Here is a 20,047-nt window from a genome sequence, read left to right as displayed (position 1 = left end):
AATGGAAAACATACCCCCAAAGAGGAGCACCAGCCCCCTAGAAACGGACACCAACCAAAATCAGGAAACCAATATGACAGAAGAGGAATTTCGTATGTGGATCATAAGGACACTCACTGAGCGGAAACAACAACTCAATAACCAACATAAAGAAACCACAAAAAGCCTCCAGGATATGGGAAAAGAAATAGACACAATGAAGAAAAGTGTAACCGAACTCCTGGAAATGAAGAATCAATTCAAGGAACTACAAAATACAGTGGAAAGTCTCAAGAACAGGGTAGATGAAACAGAAGAAAGAATCTCAGAGCTTGAAGATAACACCCTCCAATTAAATAACTCAGTCACAGAAATAGAGCAGAGAAACAAGAGAAAAGAGCAAAGCCTACAAGAGCTGTGGGATTATGTGAAGAAACCTAATGTGAGGATCATAGGCATACAAGAAGGGGAAGAAGACAACACTCAAGGGTTGGACAAGCTGTTTGAAGATATAATAGAGGAAAATTTCCCAGGCCTTGCTCAAAATCTTGATATATAAGTTCAAGAAGCTCAGAGGACCCCTGGGAGATTCAACGCAAACAGGAAGACGTCACGACATGCAGTCATCAGACTGACCAAAGTATCAACTAAAGAGGCCCTTCTAAGAGCTGTAAGACAAAAGAAGCAAGTAACATACAAGGGAAAGCCAATTCGAATAACATCAGACTTCTCTAATGAGACTTTACAAGCAAGGAGAGACTGGGGCCCCATTCTCACTCTTTTGAAACAAAACAATGCCCAGTCTAGAATATTATTCCCTGCAAAACTAAGCGTCGTATATGAAGGAGAAATAAAAACATTCTCAGACAAGCAAAGGCTCAGAGAATTCACCAAGACAAGACCAGCCCTACAAGAAATACTTAAAACAGCGTTATGCACGGAACATCATAATAATAACCCACGAATATAAAAACAACCAAAACCCAAAGATATTAAAGACCAGATATTACAATGGCTCAAGACAGAAATCATAGCAACAACATCGAACCCAACAGAATGAACAGTAATCTACCTTACCTATCAGTTCTCTCAATAAATGTGAATGGCTTAAACTCTCCACTCAAGAGACATAGGCTGGCTGAATGGATAAGAAAATACAGGCCAAATATATGCTGTCTTCAGGAAACACATATAACCTGCAAGGATGCATATAGACTAAAAATAAAAGGGTGGAGATCAATATTCCAAGCAAATAGAAGCCAAAAGAAGGCTGGTGTGGCAGTTCTAATTTCAGACGATTTAGTTTTTAAACCAACAAAAGTAGTCAAAGACAAAGAGGGTCATTATATAATGGTGAAGGGCACAGTCCAACAAGAAGAGATAACAATTTTAAATATATATGCACCCAACTTAGGTGCACCCAGATTCATAAAGCAAACCTTACTGGAGCTAGGCAAATGGATTAATAGCAACTCCATAATCGCCGGAGATTTCAACACCCCACTGACGGCACGAGACAGATCCTCCAAACAGAAAATTAATAAAGAAATAATGGACTTAAACAAAACTCTAGAACAATTGGGTCTGACAGACATCTACAGAACATTCTACCCAAAATCCACTGAATATACGTTCTTCTCATCAGCTCACGGGACATTCTCTAAGATTGACCATATCCTAGGACACAAAGAAAATCTCAAGAAATTTAAAAAAATAGAAATCATACCATGTACCTTCTCAGATCACAGTGGAATAAAACTAGAAATCAACCCTAACAGAAACTCACATTTCTACACAAAAACGTGGAAATTAAACAACCTCCTACTAAATGATTACTTCGTAAATGAAGAAATCAAGACGGAAATAAAAAACTTCCACGAAGAAAACGACAATGGAGAGACAAGTTATCAACTCCTCTGGGACACAGCTAAAGCAGTTCCGAGAGGAAAGTTTTTCTCCATAAATGCCTATAACCAAAAGTCAAGAAGATCACAAATAGACAATCTAATGAAACGACTCAAAGAGCTGGAAAAAGAAGAACAGACCAACCCCAAACCCAGCAGAAGAAGTGAAATCAACAAGATCAAATCAGAACTAAATGAAATTGAAAACAGGAAAGCTATTCAGGAGATTAATAAAACAAAAAGTTGGTTCTTTGAAAAAATAAACAAAATTGACACACCATTGGCTAAGCTAACGAAAAGCAGAAAAGAGAAATCTCTAATAAGCTCCATCAGGAACAAAAAAGGAGATATCACAACTGATCCCAAAGAGATACAAGATACAATTTATGAATACTACAAAAATCTTTATGCACACAAACTGGAAAATGTGGAGGAAATGGACAAATTTCTAGAAACACACAGCCTCCCTAGGCTCAACCAGGAAGAAATAGATTCACCGAACAGACCAATCTCAACAGCTGAAATAGAAACAGCAATTAAAAATCTCCCTAAAAAGAAAAGTCACGGTCCAGATGGCTTCACACCCAAATTATACCACACTTACAAAGAAGAACTAGTACCTATCTTGCAGAAACTATTCCACAACATCAAGAAGAACGGAAACCTCCCTGACACCTTTTATGAAGCGAATATTACTCTGATACCAAAACCAGGAAAGGATGCAACAAAAAAAGAAAACTACAGACCAATATCCCTAATGAATATAGATGCAAAAATTTTCAACAAAATCTTAGCTAACCGAATCCAGACACTTATCAAAAAAATAATCCACCACGACCAAGTGGGCTTCATCCCAGGGATGCAGGGATGGTTCAACATACGTAAATCTATAAATGCAATTCACCACATAAACAGAAGCAAAAACAAAGACCACATGATTCTTTCAATAGATGCAGAAAAAGCTTTCGACAAAATTCAACACCCTTTCATGATACGAACACTGAAGAAAATAGGCATAGAAGGGACATACCTAAAAATGATACAAGCCATATATGACAGACCCATAGCCAACATCATACTGAATGGGGAAAAATTGAAATCATTCCCACTTAGAACTGGAACCAGACAAGGCTGCCCACTATCTCCACTTCTGTTCAACATAGTGCTGGAAGTCTTGGCTACAGCAATCAGACAGGAAAATGGAATCAAAGGTATCCAAATAGGGGCAGAAGAGATCAAACTTTCACTGTTTGCTGATGATATGATATTGTATCTAGAAAACCCCAAAGATTCAACCAAGAAACTCCTGGAACTGATCAATGAATTTAGTAAAGTCTCAGGATACAAAATCAATACACAGAAATCAGAGGCATTCATATACGCCAGCAACAATCTAATTGAGAACCAAATCAAAGACTCAATTCCCTTCACAATAGCAACAAAGGAATTAAAGTACCTAGGAATATACTTAACCAAGGACGTAAAAGACCTCTACAGGGAGAACTATGAAACACTGAGGAAGGAAATAGCAGAGGATGTAAACAGATGGAAATCCATACCATGCTCGTGGATCGGGAGACTCAATATCATCAAAATGTCTATACTACCCAAACTGATCTACAGACTCAATGCAATACCTATTAAAATCCCATCAGCGTTCTTCACAGATATAGAAAAAATAGTTTTACGCTTTGTATGGAACCAAAGAATAGCCCAAATATCAACAGCAATTCTAGGCAACAAAAACAAAATGGGAGGCATTAATATGCCAGATATAAAACTATACTACAAAGCTGTAGTAATTAAAACAATATGGTATTGGCACAAAAATAGGAACATTGACCAGTGGAACAGAAATGAGAATCCTGATATAAAACTATCCTCATATAGCCATCTAATCTTTGATAAAGCAGACAAAAACATACGCTGGGGAAAAGAATCCCTCTTCAATAAATGGTGCTGGGAAAACTGGATAGCCACCTGTAGAAGGCTAAAACAGGACCCACACCTTTCACTTCTCACAAAAACCAACTCACGCTGGATAACAGACTTAAACCTAAGGTATGAAACTATAAGAACTCTAGAGGAAAAAGTTGGAAACACTCTCCTAGACATCGGCCTTGGCAAAGAGTTTATGAAGCAGTCCCCAAAGGCAATTACAGCAGCAACAAAAATAAATAAATGGGACATGATCAAACTACAAAGTTTCTGCACAGCCAAAGAAATAGTCATGAAAGTAAACAGACAACCTACAGAATGGGAGAAAATTTTTGCATCCTATGCATCTTATAAGGGACTGATAACTAGAATATACTTAGAACTCACGAAAATCAGCAAGAAAAAATCAAATAACCCCATTAAAAAGTGGGTAAAGGACTTGAACAGAAATTTTTCTAAAGAAGACAGAAGCATGGCCAGCAAACATATGAAAAAATGCTCAACATCTCTAATCATCAGGGAAATGCAAATCAAAACCACAATGAGATATCAATTAACCCCAGTGAGAATGGCCTTTATCAAAAAATATCCAAACAATAAATGTTGGCGTGGTTGCGGAGAAAGGGGAACACTCCTACACTGCTGGTGGGACTGCAAACTACTTCAACCTCTGTGGAAATCAATATGGAGATACCTTAAAGTGATACAAGTGAATCTACCATTTGATCCAGCAATCCCATTGCTGGGCATCTACCCAAATGATCCAATGACACTCTACAAAAAAGACACCTGCACTCGAATGTTTATAGCAGCACAATTCATAATTGCAAGGCTGTGGAAGCAGCCAAGTGCCCATCAATCCAAGAATGGATTAATAAAATGTGGTATATGTATACCATGGAGTACTATTCAGCTCTAAGAAACAACGGTGATATAGCACATCTTATATTTTCCTGGTTAGAGCTGGAACCCATACTACTAAGTGAAGTATCCCAAGAATGGAAAAACAAGCACCAAATATATTCTCCAGCAAACTGGTATTAACTGACTAGCACCTAAGTGGACACATAGGTACTACAGTAATAGGGTATTGGGCAGGTGGAAGGGGGGCGGGGGGGAATATACGTACATAATGAGTGAGATGTGCACCATCTGGGGGATGGTCATGATGGAGACTCAGACTTTTGGGGGGGGGAAATGGGCATTTATTGAAACCTTAAAATCTGTACCCCCATAATATGCCGAAATAAAAAAAAAATTAAAAGAGGATGTGAACAAAATAAGGGGCTGTGTAAATAAGAATAGGCAGATTTTTGTTTAGGAAAAATAAAAGGCAATGTTAGTCTCTGATACTCTCAACTTCTTCCCCATTTTCTCCTCATTTTCTGAACCTTCCTGACCAGTGATATTTTTCAACTTTTCCTTTTTGGGTGTTCTATTTAATAATATTCCTATATCCTATGTCCTCAAATAGAACTGTTCCTATATCCTGAGAACAATATGGGGGTGCTTTAGATACAGAGGTGATAAAACTCTGCTTGTGCACTTACAGTTGGTACTGGTACCGCATAATGGGCTACTGCACTCATTGTATGAAAGCTTTGTGGCTTAAAATAAAATACAGTACTTTTTAACATGGATATTGAGTCATTGGTGAATCAAAAGGAAGAAAAGTCTTGCATGTGAGAGAGGTATATGAAATTTTTATATTATATTATAATAGTCGGCCATCTGTTTCACCTACATATATTAGTTAATTGAATTCAGCAAATGAAATTCAGTTAGGCAAATTTTTTTATCATATAGATCAGGGCTTATAAATAAACTCAAATACCTTTGGGAGTTTGGCAAATAATACAAAGTGTGAGATGATCAGGTATGATAATACACTCATTTATTATAGATAGAAACTTATATATATTATATATGTTCTAATATAGATATTATTACATATCTATGTCTATATAACATATACTAATTCAGATTGTAGTTTGAAAAATTAGGTAACCATTATTAATCTCTTGCACAATGAATTTATTTTTTCCAAATGATTGTGACTACCATGAGCTTTAATTGTTACAATAGCAAATTTTCAGTTAACAACAGCTGGCATGTATCAAGGACTCACTATGTGAAAGGCACTTTGATAAATGTCCCATAGGTATGATCTCATCCTCATAATAACCCAACAAGCATTATTAGAGCATTTAAAAATCAGGAATGGGATTGTCAAAAATGGCGGATTAGGGATGACCTGGCTCTCTGCTCTTAGAGTGAGAGATAAAGAAGGCAGCCTGAATCACTCGAGTGGGTAGTTCTCCCACAGGATTGGCTTCACGGAATTGCAGGGAAGCTTCGAGGGACAGCAGTGCTGGGTAAAGGAGGAAAGTGACTCAGTGGATTTGCTGTGAAGTTCCAAGAATCCAAGAGGTACGTACAGTGGGGAATGGAGTGCAAGCTGGCTGCGCTAAGCGGCCAGCCAAATGGGACTGTGTGATCCATCCCACAGGGGGACGACTTCTTCACCGACCTCCACACCCATGCAAGCAGGGAAGCACCTGAAGACAGAGTGAAGAGGTAACATGGACGGGCAGGCAGTTTGGAGAGGAGGCAGGAGCAGAAAGTAATTTGAAATCCCCAGGGCACTGTGCGAGGTCGCCTTTGCTGGGAGATCTATAAGCACCAGTGGCTTATGCCTCGCTTGTGAAGGGACAGAAGAGTGAAACAGATTGCTCATTTGACTGAGTTGTCCAGTGGACTCGGGTGGCCCAAGCGCTACTGGGGAGGGAGCAGAAGAGGGAGGGAGCGTGATCCTCTGCGGATCCTCCCCAGAGGCTTGCAGCCACCCAAGCTCCATTGCTGGGAATGCACAGAATGTTTTCACGCTGGGCGAACCTGTCCGAGATCCCCAGCCGCTTGAGCTCTGCCAGTGAAGGGGCAGTAGAGGGGCTGAGTGCCATCCTCCATGGATCCTCCCCAGGTGTATGCAGTGGCCCAAGCTCTGCTGGTGACACACGGAAAAGGGAGTTTTCGCCCCTCAGCGGAGATTCTCACTGGTCTCCGGCAGCTCAAGAGCTGCCTGTGAGGGGGCAGAAGAGGGAAGGAGTTCGCTTCTTGGTGAAACCTCCTGGCAGATCCCAGTGTCTCAAGTCCCACCAGGGAGGGGAGGGAAGAGAGAGATATTGTTCCCCAGGTGGTGTCCCCCGGTGAGGTCAGGCAGTTCCCCATCCCACCCAACTGCCTTTGCTTTGCTCCTAACGAATAGAACCTGCCCTAACAGAGTGGAAATAGGAAAGGGAGTGATTTTCCAACTCTGACATGACACAATGTACCCCCAGCACGTTCTGGGGTTTTGAGATAGGTGCTTCTTTACAAAACTATAGACTCCACCCCCAGGCGGAGTAGTGAAACAAACCATTATTCAGGCTGAAACCAGAGGCTGAACTGCTATCTCCTATTGCTTAGTATTCATTGATGGCCTGTTTTTCACCAAAGACCCAGACCCCTCCCCTGAAAGGGTTTAGTAACAGCCTCTCTAAACTGATACCCAAGCTGAGACACAAGCCCATATCCTGGAGACAACCTGGAAGACAGGGTCTTCAGCCCCCAGCCCTGGAAACATGCAGTAGTGAGGGAGTCCATTTTTAGGTCCAAGGCCCACCTGGGTTGCAGAAGGTCCTTGTCTGTGACCAGGCCACTGGTATTCCATAGAGAAGGGCCTGACCCAGCATGTGCAGGAGCAGAGTTGCCAGGCAGGTCAGTCTCTGTTCTGGGTCCCTCAGTGCCCCTAGGAAGGACCTTTTCAACAGCCCTGAGCCTTTTACTTCACACCATCCAGATAAACTCCATCCTTGGAGGGGTAGAGTAAAAAGAGTTGATGTCCTACTACAGAGAGTTGGTTTGGATCATCTGTTAAAAGTAGAATACAAGGGCTTATCCTTGGGATCCAGGCAGTAGCCAAATTATAATCTTGTGTTCTGAGAAGGAAAATCTCAATGAGAATCCCCAACAATTGCACCAAAAGACACTTTCCTCCAGGAGCTGCCACACATTGCAGCGAATGATCTCTGAATAACTTTTTAGCAGCTCCCCTCTAGTCACAGATTAAGCAATCTCTGAAGTATACTCTCTTAAGCTTGCCAATACCTATTGCTTATCTCTCCCCAAGGTAAAGGGCCCAAGGATCCCCTGGGAGAGGCACAGGACTCCCCAAAGGCTGAGAGTCCTGTTTAACATATTTAAAGATTTAGAACTCATTACATAGGTATTGGAATTAAAGAACTCATTACATAGGTATTGGAAAAGCTTGATAACCGACCTCCCCTCACAAACCACAAGCAACAGAAAGAGAGAATAACCTCATAGCTCATCAGAGTGCCTCTCTCTTCATACAAGTAGTTGATAGGGAAATCATGCTCACAAGAGGAATATAATTCCAGGGAGTCTAAGCAAGGGTTCCAAACTCACTAATCTCTAGTAAAAGTTGGCAAAGACAACAGGTCAAAGATAACCCAACAGGCACAAATTCCTAAGACAGTACAGGTCCATAGCACATTTCCCCAGATCTGCCAAGTATCATCCCTCGGGAATTCCAGATTTTAGCTCATAATCCAATCCCTGCACCTCCGATCCTCAATAAATCACCCAGATGAGAAAGAACCAGTGAAAGTTTACAGGAAACATGAAGGAGCAGAGAGAAAAATCACCTCCAAAGCAAAATACTCTCTCTCTCCATCATCTGACACCAACATACATGATATGAGTAAACTGACAGAGGAAGATTTCCGAATATGGATTGCTACAAAACTAAATGGAATTGAAGAGAAAATAGAATCACAACATAGAGAAACTACTAGAACAATACAGGAAATGAATGAAAGATTCTCCAAAGAAATTGAGACTATCAAGAAAAACCAAACAGAAATTCTGGCAAGGAAGGAAACAAAAAACTATCTCCATAATTCAGTGGAAAGCCTAAAGAACAGGATGGACCATGCAGAGGAAAGAATCTCAGAATTTGAAGATTATGTCTATGCTGTAAACAAATCAGAGGAAGAAAGGGGGCACAGAAACAAAAGACAAGATAAAAGTTTACATGATGTGTGGGATTATGTTAAAAAGTTGAATTTCAGATTGATTGGGATTCCAGAAGGGGAAGAGGAACATTCGCAAGGGCTGGAAAACTTATTTCACGGAATACTGGAGGAAAATATGCCAGGCCTGACCAGAAATCTTGATATTCAAAACAAGAAGCACACAGAATTCCTGAGAAAAGGCAATGACCTCACCATGTGGTTTTTAGGCTGACCAAAGTAAACATGAAAGAAACAATTCTCCGTGCAGTGAGGCGAAAGCAGCAAATGACCTATAAAGGTAAGCCTATCAGACTAACAGCAGACTTCTCATCTGAAACCTTACAAGCCAAGAGGGATTGGGTGCTTATCCATAATCTTCTAAAACAGAACAAAGGCCAACCTAGAATTCTTTATCTGTAAAAATTAAGTTTCATTTATAAGGGAGAAATAAACTCCTTCTCAGACAAACAATCACTGAAGGAATTTGCAAAGACCAGACCAACCCTACAGGAAGTTCTCAGACCTGCATTTCTAACTGAACAGGGCGGTAGATACTCCTCAAAGTAAAATCATCAAAGAATTAAAGTTTAGATCTCGAACTACATGATGGCTCAAGGAGTAAAAAAAGCAACAAGTCATCTCCCAACAATATTAATGGTATTATTCCTCCAATTTCAATCCTTTCAATAAATGTAAATGGCTTAAACTGTCCTCTGAAGAGACATAGACTGGCAGAGTAGATAAAAATTAACCAGCCTAGCATCTGCTGTCTACAGAAAATACATCTAACCCACAAAGATGCCTCCAAGCTGAAAGTCAAGGGATGGAAAGCTATCATCCTGTCAAACAGGAGTCAAAAAAAGCTGGGTAGCTATACTATTTGCAGATAATATCAGCTTTAAAATAGCAAAAGTAAAAAAGGATAAAGATGGCCATTATATAATGGTAAAAGGGAAGATCCAACAAGAAGATTTAACAATTATTAATATCTATGCACCCAATATAGGAGCACCTAATTACTTAATGCAAACCTTGTCTAATCTAAATACCTTGTGACACAACACTGCCATAGTAGCAGGGGACTTTAACACTCCATTGAATGGTCTGGATAGATCTTCCAAACTGAAAATAAGCAAAGAAATAATGGACCTGAACAAATCCCTTGACCAAAAAGGTCTGACAGATCTCTATAGAGCATTCCATCCAAATAAACTTGAATTTATGTTTTTCACAGCAGCCCATGGATCCTATTCCAAATTGATCACATCCTGGGCCGCAAATCAGATCTCAAAAAATTCAAGAAAATAAAAATTATATCTTGTATCTTTTCTGACCATAGTGGTATAAATTTACAGTTCAATTCCAATAGAAACACTCAATGCTTCACAAAATCATGGAAACTAAACGATCTATTATTGAAAAATTATTGGGTAAAGGAAGAAATTCAGAGGGAAATCAAGAATTTTTTCGAACAAAATGATAACGGTGCTACTTCTTACCCAAACCTGTGGGATTCAGCAAAAGCTTACCTGAGGGGAAAATTAATAGCAATTAACACTCACATCCAAAAAACAGAAAGCTTAGATACTGACAACCTAATGAATAAGCTCAAGTAATTGGAAAAAGAAGAGCAAATAATTTCCAATCCTAATAGAAGAAAAGAAATAACGAAGATCAAAGCAGAACTGAATGAAATGGAGAATAAGAGAACTATACTAAAGATCAACAAATCCAGAAGCTGGTTTTTCGAAAAGATAAACAAAATTGACGGCCCTCTTTCTAGATTGACAAGGACCCAAAGGGAAAGGACTCTAATAAACTCAATAAGAAATTAAAAAGAAGAGATCTCAACAGACACCACAGAAATACAAAACATTATATTTGACTATTATAAAAAACTATATGCCCAAAAACTACAGAAGGAAGATGAAATGTACAAATTCTTGGATTCATACAACCTCCCTAAGTTCACACAGGAGGTAACATAATTCCTGAACAGACCATCTCAAGCTCAGAAATTGGAGCAGTAATTAAAAACCTCCCCAAACACAAAAGTCCCGGGCTAGATGGCTACACTTCAGGGTTCTACCAAACATACAAAGATGAACTCATACCTATACTACAGAAACTATTCCTCACCATTGAGAAGGATGGTATCCTTCCTAACTCATTCTACAAAGCCAATATCACCTTGATACCAAAGCCAGGAAAGGACGCAACAAAAAAAGAAAATTACAGACCAATATCCCTCATGAACACACATGCAAAAATCCTAAATAAAAATTTTAGCAAACAGAATTCAGCAGCACGTCAAAAAAATAATTCACCATGACCAGCATCCCTATTCCAGGGATGCAAAGATGGTTCAACATATGCAAGTCTATAAATGCAATTCACTTCATAAATAAAATCAAGAACAAAGACCATATTATTCTGTCAATAGATGCAGAAAAAGCATTTGACAAAGTCCAACACAACTTTATGATAAAAACTCTTACCAAAATAGGCATAGATGGCTCATACCTTAAACTTATCAAATCCATCTATGACAAACCCATTGCTAATATCATTCTAAATGGGGAAAAATTGAAATCTTTCTCTCTTCGATCCGCAACTAGACAAGGATGCCCACTATCTTCTCTCCTATTCAACATAGTTCTTGAAGTCCTAGCTATAGCAATCAGGCAGGAGAGGGGTATTAAGGGCATTCAAGTGGGGGCAAATGAAATCAAACTCTCGCTCTTCGCCAATGATATGATACTATACCTAGGAAACCCCATGGACTCTTCTAAGAGACTCCTAGATTTGATAATTGAATTTTGTAGTTTCAGGTTATAAAATTAATATACACAAATCAGAAGCATTCATATATGGCAAGAACCATCAAGCAGAAACTCAAATCAAAAATGCAATACCCTTCACTATAACCCCAAAGAAAATTAAATATCTAGGAGTATACTTAACAAAAGATATAAAAGATTTAAACAAGGAGAACTACGAAACACTAAAAAAAGATATTGGAGAAGATTTAAACAGATGGAAAAGTCTACCTTATTTATGAATTGGTAGAATAAATATAGTTAGAATGTCAATATTACCTAAAGTGATCTACAGAATCAATGCAATCCCCATCAAAATACCATCAGCATTCTTTACAGATCTAGAAAAAATAATTTTTCACTTTGTCTGGAACCAGAAAAAACCTCATATAGCCAAAGCAATCTGAAATAAAAAGAACAAACTGGGAGGCATCAGTCTTCCTTACTTCAAGTTGTACTATAAAGCAATATTAATTAAATCAGCCTGGGACTGGCACAAGAACAGAAGCATCGATATCTGGAATAGATATGAGATACCAGAGATGAAACCATCAGTATATGGTAAACTAATCTTTGATAAAGCTGACAAAAATATACAACGAAGAAAAGTATCTCTCTTCAATAAATGGTGCTGGGAAAACTGGTTAGCAACATGCAGAAGAGTGAATCAGGATCCCTACCTCTCACCTCTCACAAAAATTCACTCACGATGGATAACAGCTTTAACCTTAAGGCATGAAACCTTAAGAATCCTAAGAAGATGTTGGGACAACCCTATCGGACATTGCTCTAGGCAAAGAATTTTTGAGGATTACCCCCAAGGCAATCACCACAGCATCAAAAATAAACAAATGGGATCTGATCAAATTAAAAAGTTTCTGCACAGCCAAGGAAACAATCAGTAGAGCAAATAGACAACTCACAGAGTGGGAGAAAATATTTGCTCTCTACACCTCTGATAAAGGTTTAATAACAAGAATCTACCTAGAACTTAAAAGAATTAACAAGAAAAAATCAAACAATCCCATCAAGAAATGGGCAGCGGAAATGAAAGAAACTTCTCCAAAGAAGGCAGAATGATGGCCTGGAAACATATAAAAAAAATGCTCAACATCTCTAATCATTAGAGAAATGCAAATCAAAACCACAATGAGATACCACCTAACCCTAGTAAGAATGGCCTATATCAAGAAATCCCAGGCCGGGCGCTGTGGCTCACGCCTGTAATCCTAGCTCTTGGGAGGCCGAGGCGGGCGGATTGCTCAAGGTCAGGAGTTCAAAACCAGCCTGAGCAAGAGCGAGACCCCGTCTCTACTATAAATAGAAAGAAATTAATTGGCCAACTGATATATATATAAAAAATTAGCCAGGCATGGTGGCGCATGCCTGTAGTCCCAGCTACCCGGGAGGCTGAGGCAGAAGGATCACTCAAGCCCAGGAGTTTGAGGTTGCTGTGAGCTAGGACGCCACGGCACTCACTCTAGCCTGGGCAACAAAGCGAGACTCTGTCTCAAAAAAAAAAAAAAGAAATCCCAAAACAACAAATGCTGGCGAGGATGTGAAGAGACAGGAACACTTTTACACTGCTGGGGGGACTGCAAATTAGTGCAACCTTTGTGGAAAAGAATTTGGAGATACCTCAAACAGCTAGAAATAGAAATACCATTCGACCCAGCAATAGCATTGTTGGGCATCTACCCAAAAGAACATAAGCCACTCTATTATAAAGACATCTGCACCTGAATGTTTATGGCAGCACAATTCACTATTGCAAGGTCATGGAAACAACCCAAGTGCCCGTCAATTCATGAGTGGATAATTAAAATGTGGTATATGCTCACAATGGAATATTACTCATTCTAAGAAACAACAGTGAGCTAGCACCCTTTATGCTATCCTTGATTAAGCTTAAGCCTGTTATCTAAAGTGAGGCGACACAAGTTATGGAAAATGGGGCCCACATCTACTTGCCATCAAATTGGTACTGACTGATTAAAACTATGGTGCTCAAATGGTGGTAATGTTCACCAGGGATTGGGGTAGGGGAAGGAACACAATCTTAGGGATGTGGCTAGCATTTTGGAGGGGAAGGGCATAACTCTAACCTTTCTTAGGGATAGGCAGAGATATACAATGCAACCAAAATGTCAAAAAAAACCAAAAGAAAACACTTTTTATAGGGTGGTGGGCAGGTGGGAGGGGGGAGAAGGGCAGGGTTGTGTACTTACATGATGTGTGTGGTGCGCACCACCTGGGGAATGGACACCTTTGAATCTCTGGCATGTCTGGGTGAGGGAGGGGCACAGGGGCAATATTTGTAGTCCTAACAATATTTGTACCCCCATAATATGATGAAATAAAAGGAAAAAAAATCAGGACCATTGTGAGTAAATACAAATGCTTTTCCTCTTAAAAAAAAGACGGCAATAAATACTTTCCAAGTGACATTTTTATTTTTAACATTAAGTCCCCAGTAGAAACATCTTTCTTAGGACTGTGCTCTATCTTTGACAATCTCTCTTCTTTCTTCCATACCTTCCAATCCCCTCCCATCAGGACCACAGAATAGACGGTGGAGATAGTCAGAAGGTACAGAATAAAGGGAATTTTCAACCGCTAAGAGTTAGATTTTAACTTTTTTTCAGCAAGTACAAAAGTGGAGAAGCAACGTTTGCTTTAGCAAGCCAGAAATGCTTATGTTTCCTGTCACATTCTATCTCCCTCCCTTCTCCCACACTTCATTGGAAAGTGTCCCCGTGGAAACACAAGGGAGCACCTGGCCAAAGAACACATTATCACTTTAAACATGGAGTGCTGGAAAAGATTCTCAATTTTTTAAACCGAGACTGCAGCTTGATCCTTCCCGTCGCGCTAAAACATTTCAGCAATTGATAAAAAAAAAAAAAAAAAAAAAAAAAAAAAAAAACACATGCATTTGACTTGCCATTTATTATTCAGGTCCCTTCTGTCATTTTTCATAGAAACATAGAAATTTGTAGACACTGTAACAGGAAATATAACAATGGTTTACCTTTTAGATTCTAGCCACATTCTGTTAAAATGAGCAGATTAACAATTTTGCATACATACACTTTGTAACATATGCCCTTAAGTTCTGGCATAAGAAAGATTAATACATAGCCAATGATAAATCATCATTAATAGATACTTTGTTAAATCAGTGATAGCAGAATGAAATGACCACAGAAGGCAGACCTATAACTGAATGGGAAAATGGAACTATACAAGAGATGGTAAGGAGTGGTAGGGAATGTGGTGGAAATCTGAGCATATGTGATTTCTCTAAATCAGGTGCGCGTGACTCAACTCTAGCAGATTTTTGCTTTTGGGCTCATTGTTGCCAGATTTTCTGATTTATAAGAGGAGCCGGAAATCCATATTTTCAAGTAAAATCTTCCTGACTTTAAAATGTTGGCAAATTTCTTCTTCCTTTTTTTAATACTATTCAGGCTGCTCATATGTTACCTCACTTCACAGTAGACGGGTATTGATTTCAGAATGTGGGAAGCTTTGTGAGAATTTGCATTCCACTCAATTTAGGAAAGTTTCTATGGAGGTTTGATACACTTCAGGATTTGAAATCATGCATCAGTGGGCATCACCTAGGTGGCTTATTACAAATTCATAAATGTAGAGATTCTAATTCCATAGGTGTAAGATAGGTCCAGGAATGCCGGTATGGAAGGCTGGGTGAACATACTTTGAGCGCCATCATACAAAGTGAGAAGAAAGTAGCTGTTAGATCAGGCATCCATAATCCATATTTTTTGGTAAGTAAACGTTTACTGGAACATAGTCACATTTATTCACTTACATACGGTCTATGCCTACATGGGCAGATTTGAGTACTTGCGATAGAGACTTGCATAGCCCTCAAAGCCTAAAATATTGACTCTCTAGCCTTTTACAAAAAAGTTTCTGGCCTCTGGATTAGACAAAATGGGTCTTACATTTCTAAACCTCAATAAAAGCATGGATCCTTAATATTACATGGGTTCATAAAAGCAATCTGAAAAGAACCATATTGTTGACGGTATTGATTTATAAGACATTTTTGTCCAAAATATTTCTCCTAAGAAAAGTCTCTCTTGTTGCTATGACAACAGCCACACAAAGATATGTAGAGAGAAAGAAAAGAAAAAGGCAACAAAAATATATGAAATGTTAGACCAGAGGAAAGGGCAGTAAAAGGCTTGTGATTTAGCTTTGACTTGCAGGGATGGCATTTTCACATTTCCCCACAGGTGAGAGGGCCACGTCTGGCTGAGGATCCCGGTGCCTCCAGCAGGCCTCCCCCATGACAGGCTCTGCAAACACCATCTGTGTGGACTGAGGAAATGATTTCACAAACAAATGAGTCATATGCCAGAGCTTTTCACTTGTCAGCAGTGTGGATAATGGGTTTATGGAGGATTAAAAAAATAGATCAATGTTTAATTTCAGTTGTCCTATCCTAAATATATACCAATCTTAGTACAATTGAATATAGTCTCACAGAATCTGAATAGCTTCTATGTTCATCACTTCATTTGCACTCATTTAAGCCAGATTCTCTGTTGTTCCCATTTCAGCAAATAGCACAACTATTCACCCCATTACTCAGGCAAAAACTCCCAGAGTCAACATTCATCTCACCCTTTTTCCCATGAATCACATCCATTATAGCCATCCGCAACACCTTCACGCTATCACTCTGGTCCCAACCACTGTCATCTGTCTGACCTCCTATGGTCACCATTTTATAGATTTCCTGAGTGTATGCTTTTCTGCTCACAAATATTGTCTGCATTCAGCAACCAGAGTTCTATTTTAGATACATAGATCAGACTAGGTCATGCCCCAGCTCAAAACCCTCCCTCAACATCTTCCTCTCCTACTCAGCTGAAAACCCCCAATCCTTCCCATGGCCTACAAGTCCCATAGATTTGGCCTTTGAAGAAATCTATGGTCTCATTTCCTGCTTCTCAATCCTTGCTTACTTTTCCCTGGAAAACCCAGCTACATTCTTGCTTTTCAAGTGCCCAGACATGCCAAGTTCCTTCTTGCTGCAGGGCCTTTGGACTTTCTATTTCCATCCAGCATGAAATCTATTGCTTTAGTTTTTTGCTTAGCTGACTTTCTCTTTTTATTCATCTCACTTCACAAGGGGAGCCTTCCCTGATCATCTGTCAATGTCTGTCCACTTTTCCCGAATTAATTTTCTTCATGGCATTTATCATCACATAAGACCCTGTAATAGAGTTGCTTCTTTGCTAATGTTCAGCATGCCCTGCTCAGCTGTAACCTTGATAAGGTAGAGAACTTGCCCATGTTGTCACCTACTTTATTTGTAGCACCTGGAACAGGGTGTGGCAGAATAAGCAGTCAATTTTTACTAAGTGAATCAATGAAAGAATGAATGAGTATAAATTCCAACATTGAATTTTGACTGACTTTACTGATTTTTTACAAGATTTCAAGATATCAGGACCAATAGCTTCATTTCATTCAGGGAAAGATATTTTAAGTTAGTTATCTAAGATGCTAGCAGAGGATTAAATAGAATGGAAAATAGTCAGCATAGAAAGCCAAAAAGAAGTGCAGGCCACCTGATGTAGGCTAGTTCTGAAAAGACAATAAATAAGTCAGGAAGTGAAGGCTGGGCAGTCTGATCAGCAGAAAAGCCAGGTGGGGCAGAAACCCTGGGTGAGGGGCACAGTGTGGGTCAATGGCCATGCTCTGTTAGCCTGCCCCCGCCTCAACAATTGCCTGCACTGTCCTTTGCTAACCTCTGATAACTTTATTTTCAAGAATTTATCCATATGCAGCTGGCCATCTCACAAACATGTGAGGGTCACAAGGCAGAATAGGAAGAAGGAAGGTGACTGGGCTGCTGTAACATCTGCTGCTGTTCAGCACAGACACACGCGTGCACACACAGAGGCATGGGAGCCAGCATGTACCATGACAGCCAGGTGAATTAGATGCGGGTTGGCATAACTGTGCTCTACAGTGGTCCACAGGGCTTAAGAATCTCACACAATGTCCCAACTCTTACTTTTTCCTTCATACTCTTAAAAGTGTAATAGAGGCAATGGCTGAGAAAAAAATCCTCGAAACAACCAAATGCTCAAAAATGATTATACTTGGACATTGATCATTTGTACATTGATGATAAGTTATCATGAAAATTGAGATACATCATAGAAAACTTTAAATTGACTTTAAACAAGGTTTCATGTCCCAAAATTTTTGCTTTGTAAAATTTATAATTAATTTTAAGCCTTTAAGAATATATATTATAATATTAAATGTAATATTTTGTGTGTATATATGTATAGTTCATCTCATAACAGTAAAGACTGTAAATAAATTTCTATCATAGTAGGACTTTTTCTTGCTACTCAGTGATTATAAAAATATAGGTTCAAAACTCATGAAATGATTATAAAAAATTGAAGTGGTTATAATTGGTTGATAATAAATTAGAAATTATGAAGTAATTAAGAAAGTATCTTCAAACAGGAAATAGTTCTAATTTTTACTTATTTATTTTTGTTGTCTTTTATTGTTTTTTCATAATAAAAGCATTACAGAAAAATCAAGAGAAAAAAACACATATATACATAATCCCATCTATACAACCAATCATCGTTAATAGCTTGGGATATATCTTTGAGATATTTTTCTACTTCTATATTGCATTTATCAGCTTTCACTCATGAACATGGTACATGTATGTACATGTGGTGTTATTTTTTTGAGAAGTCAAACTGTACATAAGATAACATGCTTTTCTTTCTTAGCTATATATTATGAACATCTAAAAGTTAGAAATAGCAATTTAATTTTAAACATTTACAAAAGTTTTATAGAAATTTCTTTTTTTAACAACATTTTTAATGATTATATAAGATCACATCAGTTGAAAACAAATTAGAAATTTAAAAGCAGAAAATCCAAATTCTAAAAAGCAAGTTAACATGCTTAAGAAACATTAACAGCTTCCAAAATACCTGTGGTGCATCATTCTCTATGCGTTGGAAACAACTGAAAATTCTCAGGCTTACATATTTAATTTTTGACAAATGTGTGATTCTTAACACAATGTTATCAGTTACAAGTATCAGCTGATTGGTTAGGACAGAGGCACACAAGGACCACAGTTGAAGAAAGAAAAGAGGAGGCCCTGCCATGCCCTGGGGCCTCACTGCACTGGAAGTACCCTCAACATTTTCTTTCTTCTTTCTTTCTTTTCTTTCTTTCTTTCTTTCTTTCTTTCTTTCTTTCTTTCTTTCTTTCTTTCTTTCTTTCTTTCTTTCTTTCTTTCTTTCTTTCTTTCTTTCTTTCTTTCTTTCTTTCTTTCCTTCTTTCTTTCTTTCTTTCCTTCTTTCTTTCTTTTCTTCTCTCTCTCTCTCTCTCTTTCTTGCTTTCTTTCTTTTCTTTTTTGACACTATATTTCTGATCCTCCTTGCAATCCTGTGTCTATCTTGGCTAGGTTAGTTTAACCTCATGGGAAAGGAGAGGTGTGAAAAACATTCCCAAATTTCTCTTACCTAAATTATCAAAAGACCAAAAGACCCTGTCTGACTCAGGTTCAGAGGAAATGAAGTCTAGTCGAGAACATGGGCCTATAAACACCTACTGAGGCTCTGCGCATACTGATTACATTCTTTAGTCCAAAAGGACAACACATGGTCTAACAATAAAATGGGAGACTCAAAATATGTGCTTTCTTGAAAAATTCAGGAAACTCAGTCCAAATCCAGGCATTTAATTTTTGGACCTAGCTTGAGAATGTGATCATAGGATAGGATTTATATTTAAATTTGGGGCTTCTCTTCACTGTTGGTTATTTTAGTGCTGGAGAATCTACATGAAACGTACTACTCATCAATGAAATTATCCATGTAATTTATTATTCATCAATGTTTTCATTTTATCTCATTGCATATGGAAAATATAGTTTTGACATGCTTTGGCATGGGAGTGGATTTGGTTTGATGCTCTGTTCTGATCCATTCCAGAGTGTCTGGTGGCAAAATGTAAACTTCCCATCAGCAAGTGCTCAGATAATACCCACAGGAGAGTGGTTGGGATTGGAGGAGTAGCCTCTTCAAGGTGGGAATCTCCCAAGGGACTAGCCATACTCCTCCATTACCATAATCTGAAAAGTTAGTTCATTATAATGGGCTAAGAAAATAAAAAGGTAGGGAATGTTAGTGAGGAACTTGTATGAAGAGTGATTTTTATGACATATTTCTGCCTATTGATCCTTTATTCTTTCCTATGGAATGGAGTGAATTACCTGGTCATTAGGCTACAGCAACTA

Source organism: Microcebus murinus, chromosome 3, assembly GCF_040939455.1.
Source record: "Microcebus murinus isolate Inina chromosome 3, M.murinus_Inina_mat1.0, whole genome shotgun sequence".
Classification (NCBI taxonomy): Eukaryota; Metazoa; Chordata; class Mammalia; order Primates; family Cheirogaleidae; genus Microcebus; species Microcebus murinus.
The sequence above is the reverse complement of the archived record's forward strand: the minus strand, read 5'-3'. Positions refer to the sequence as shown.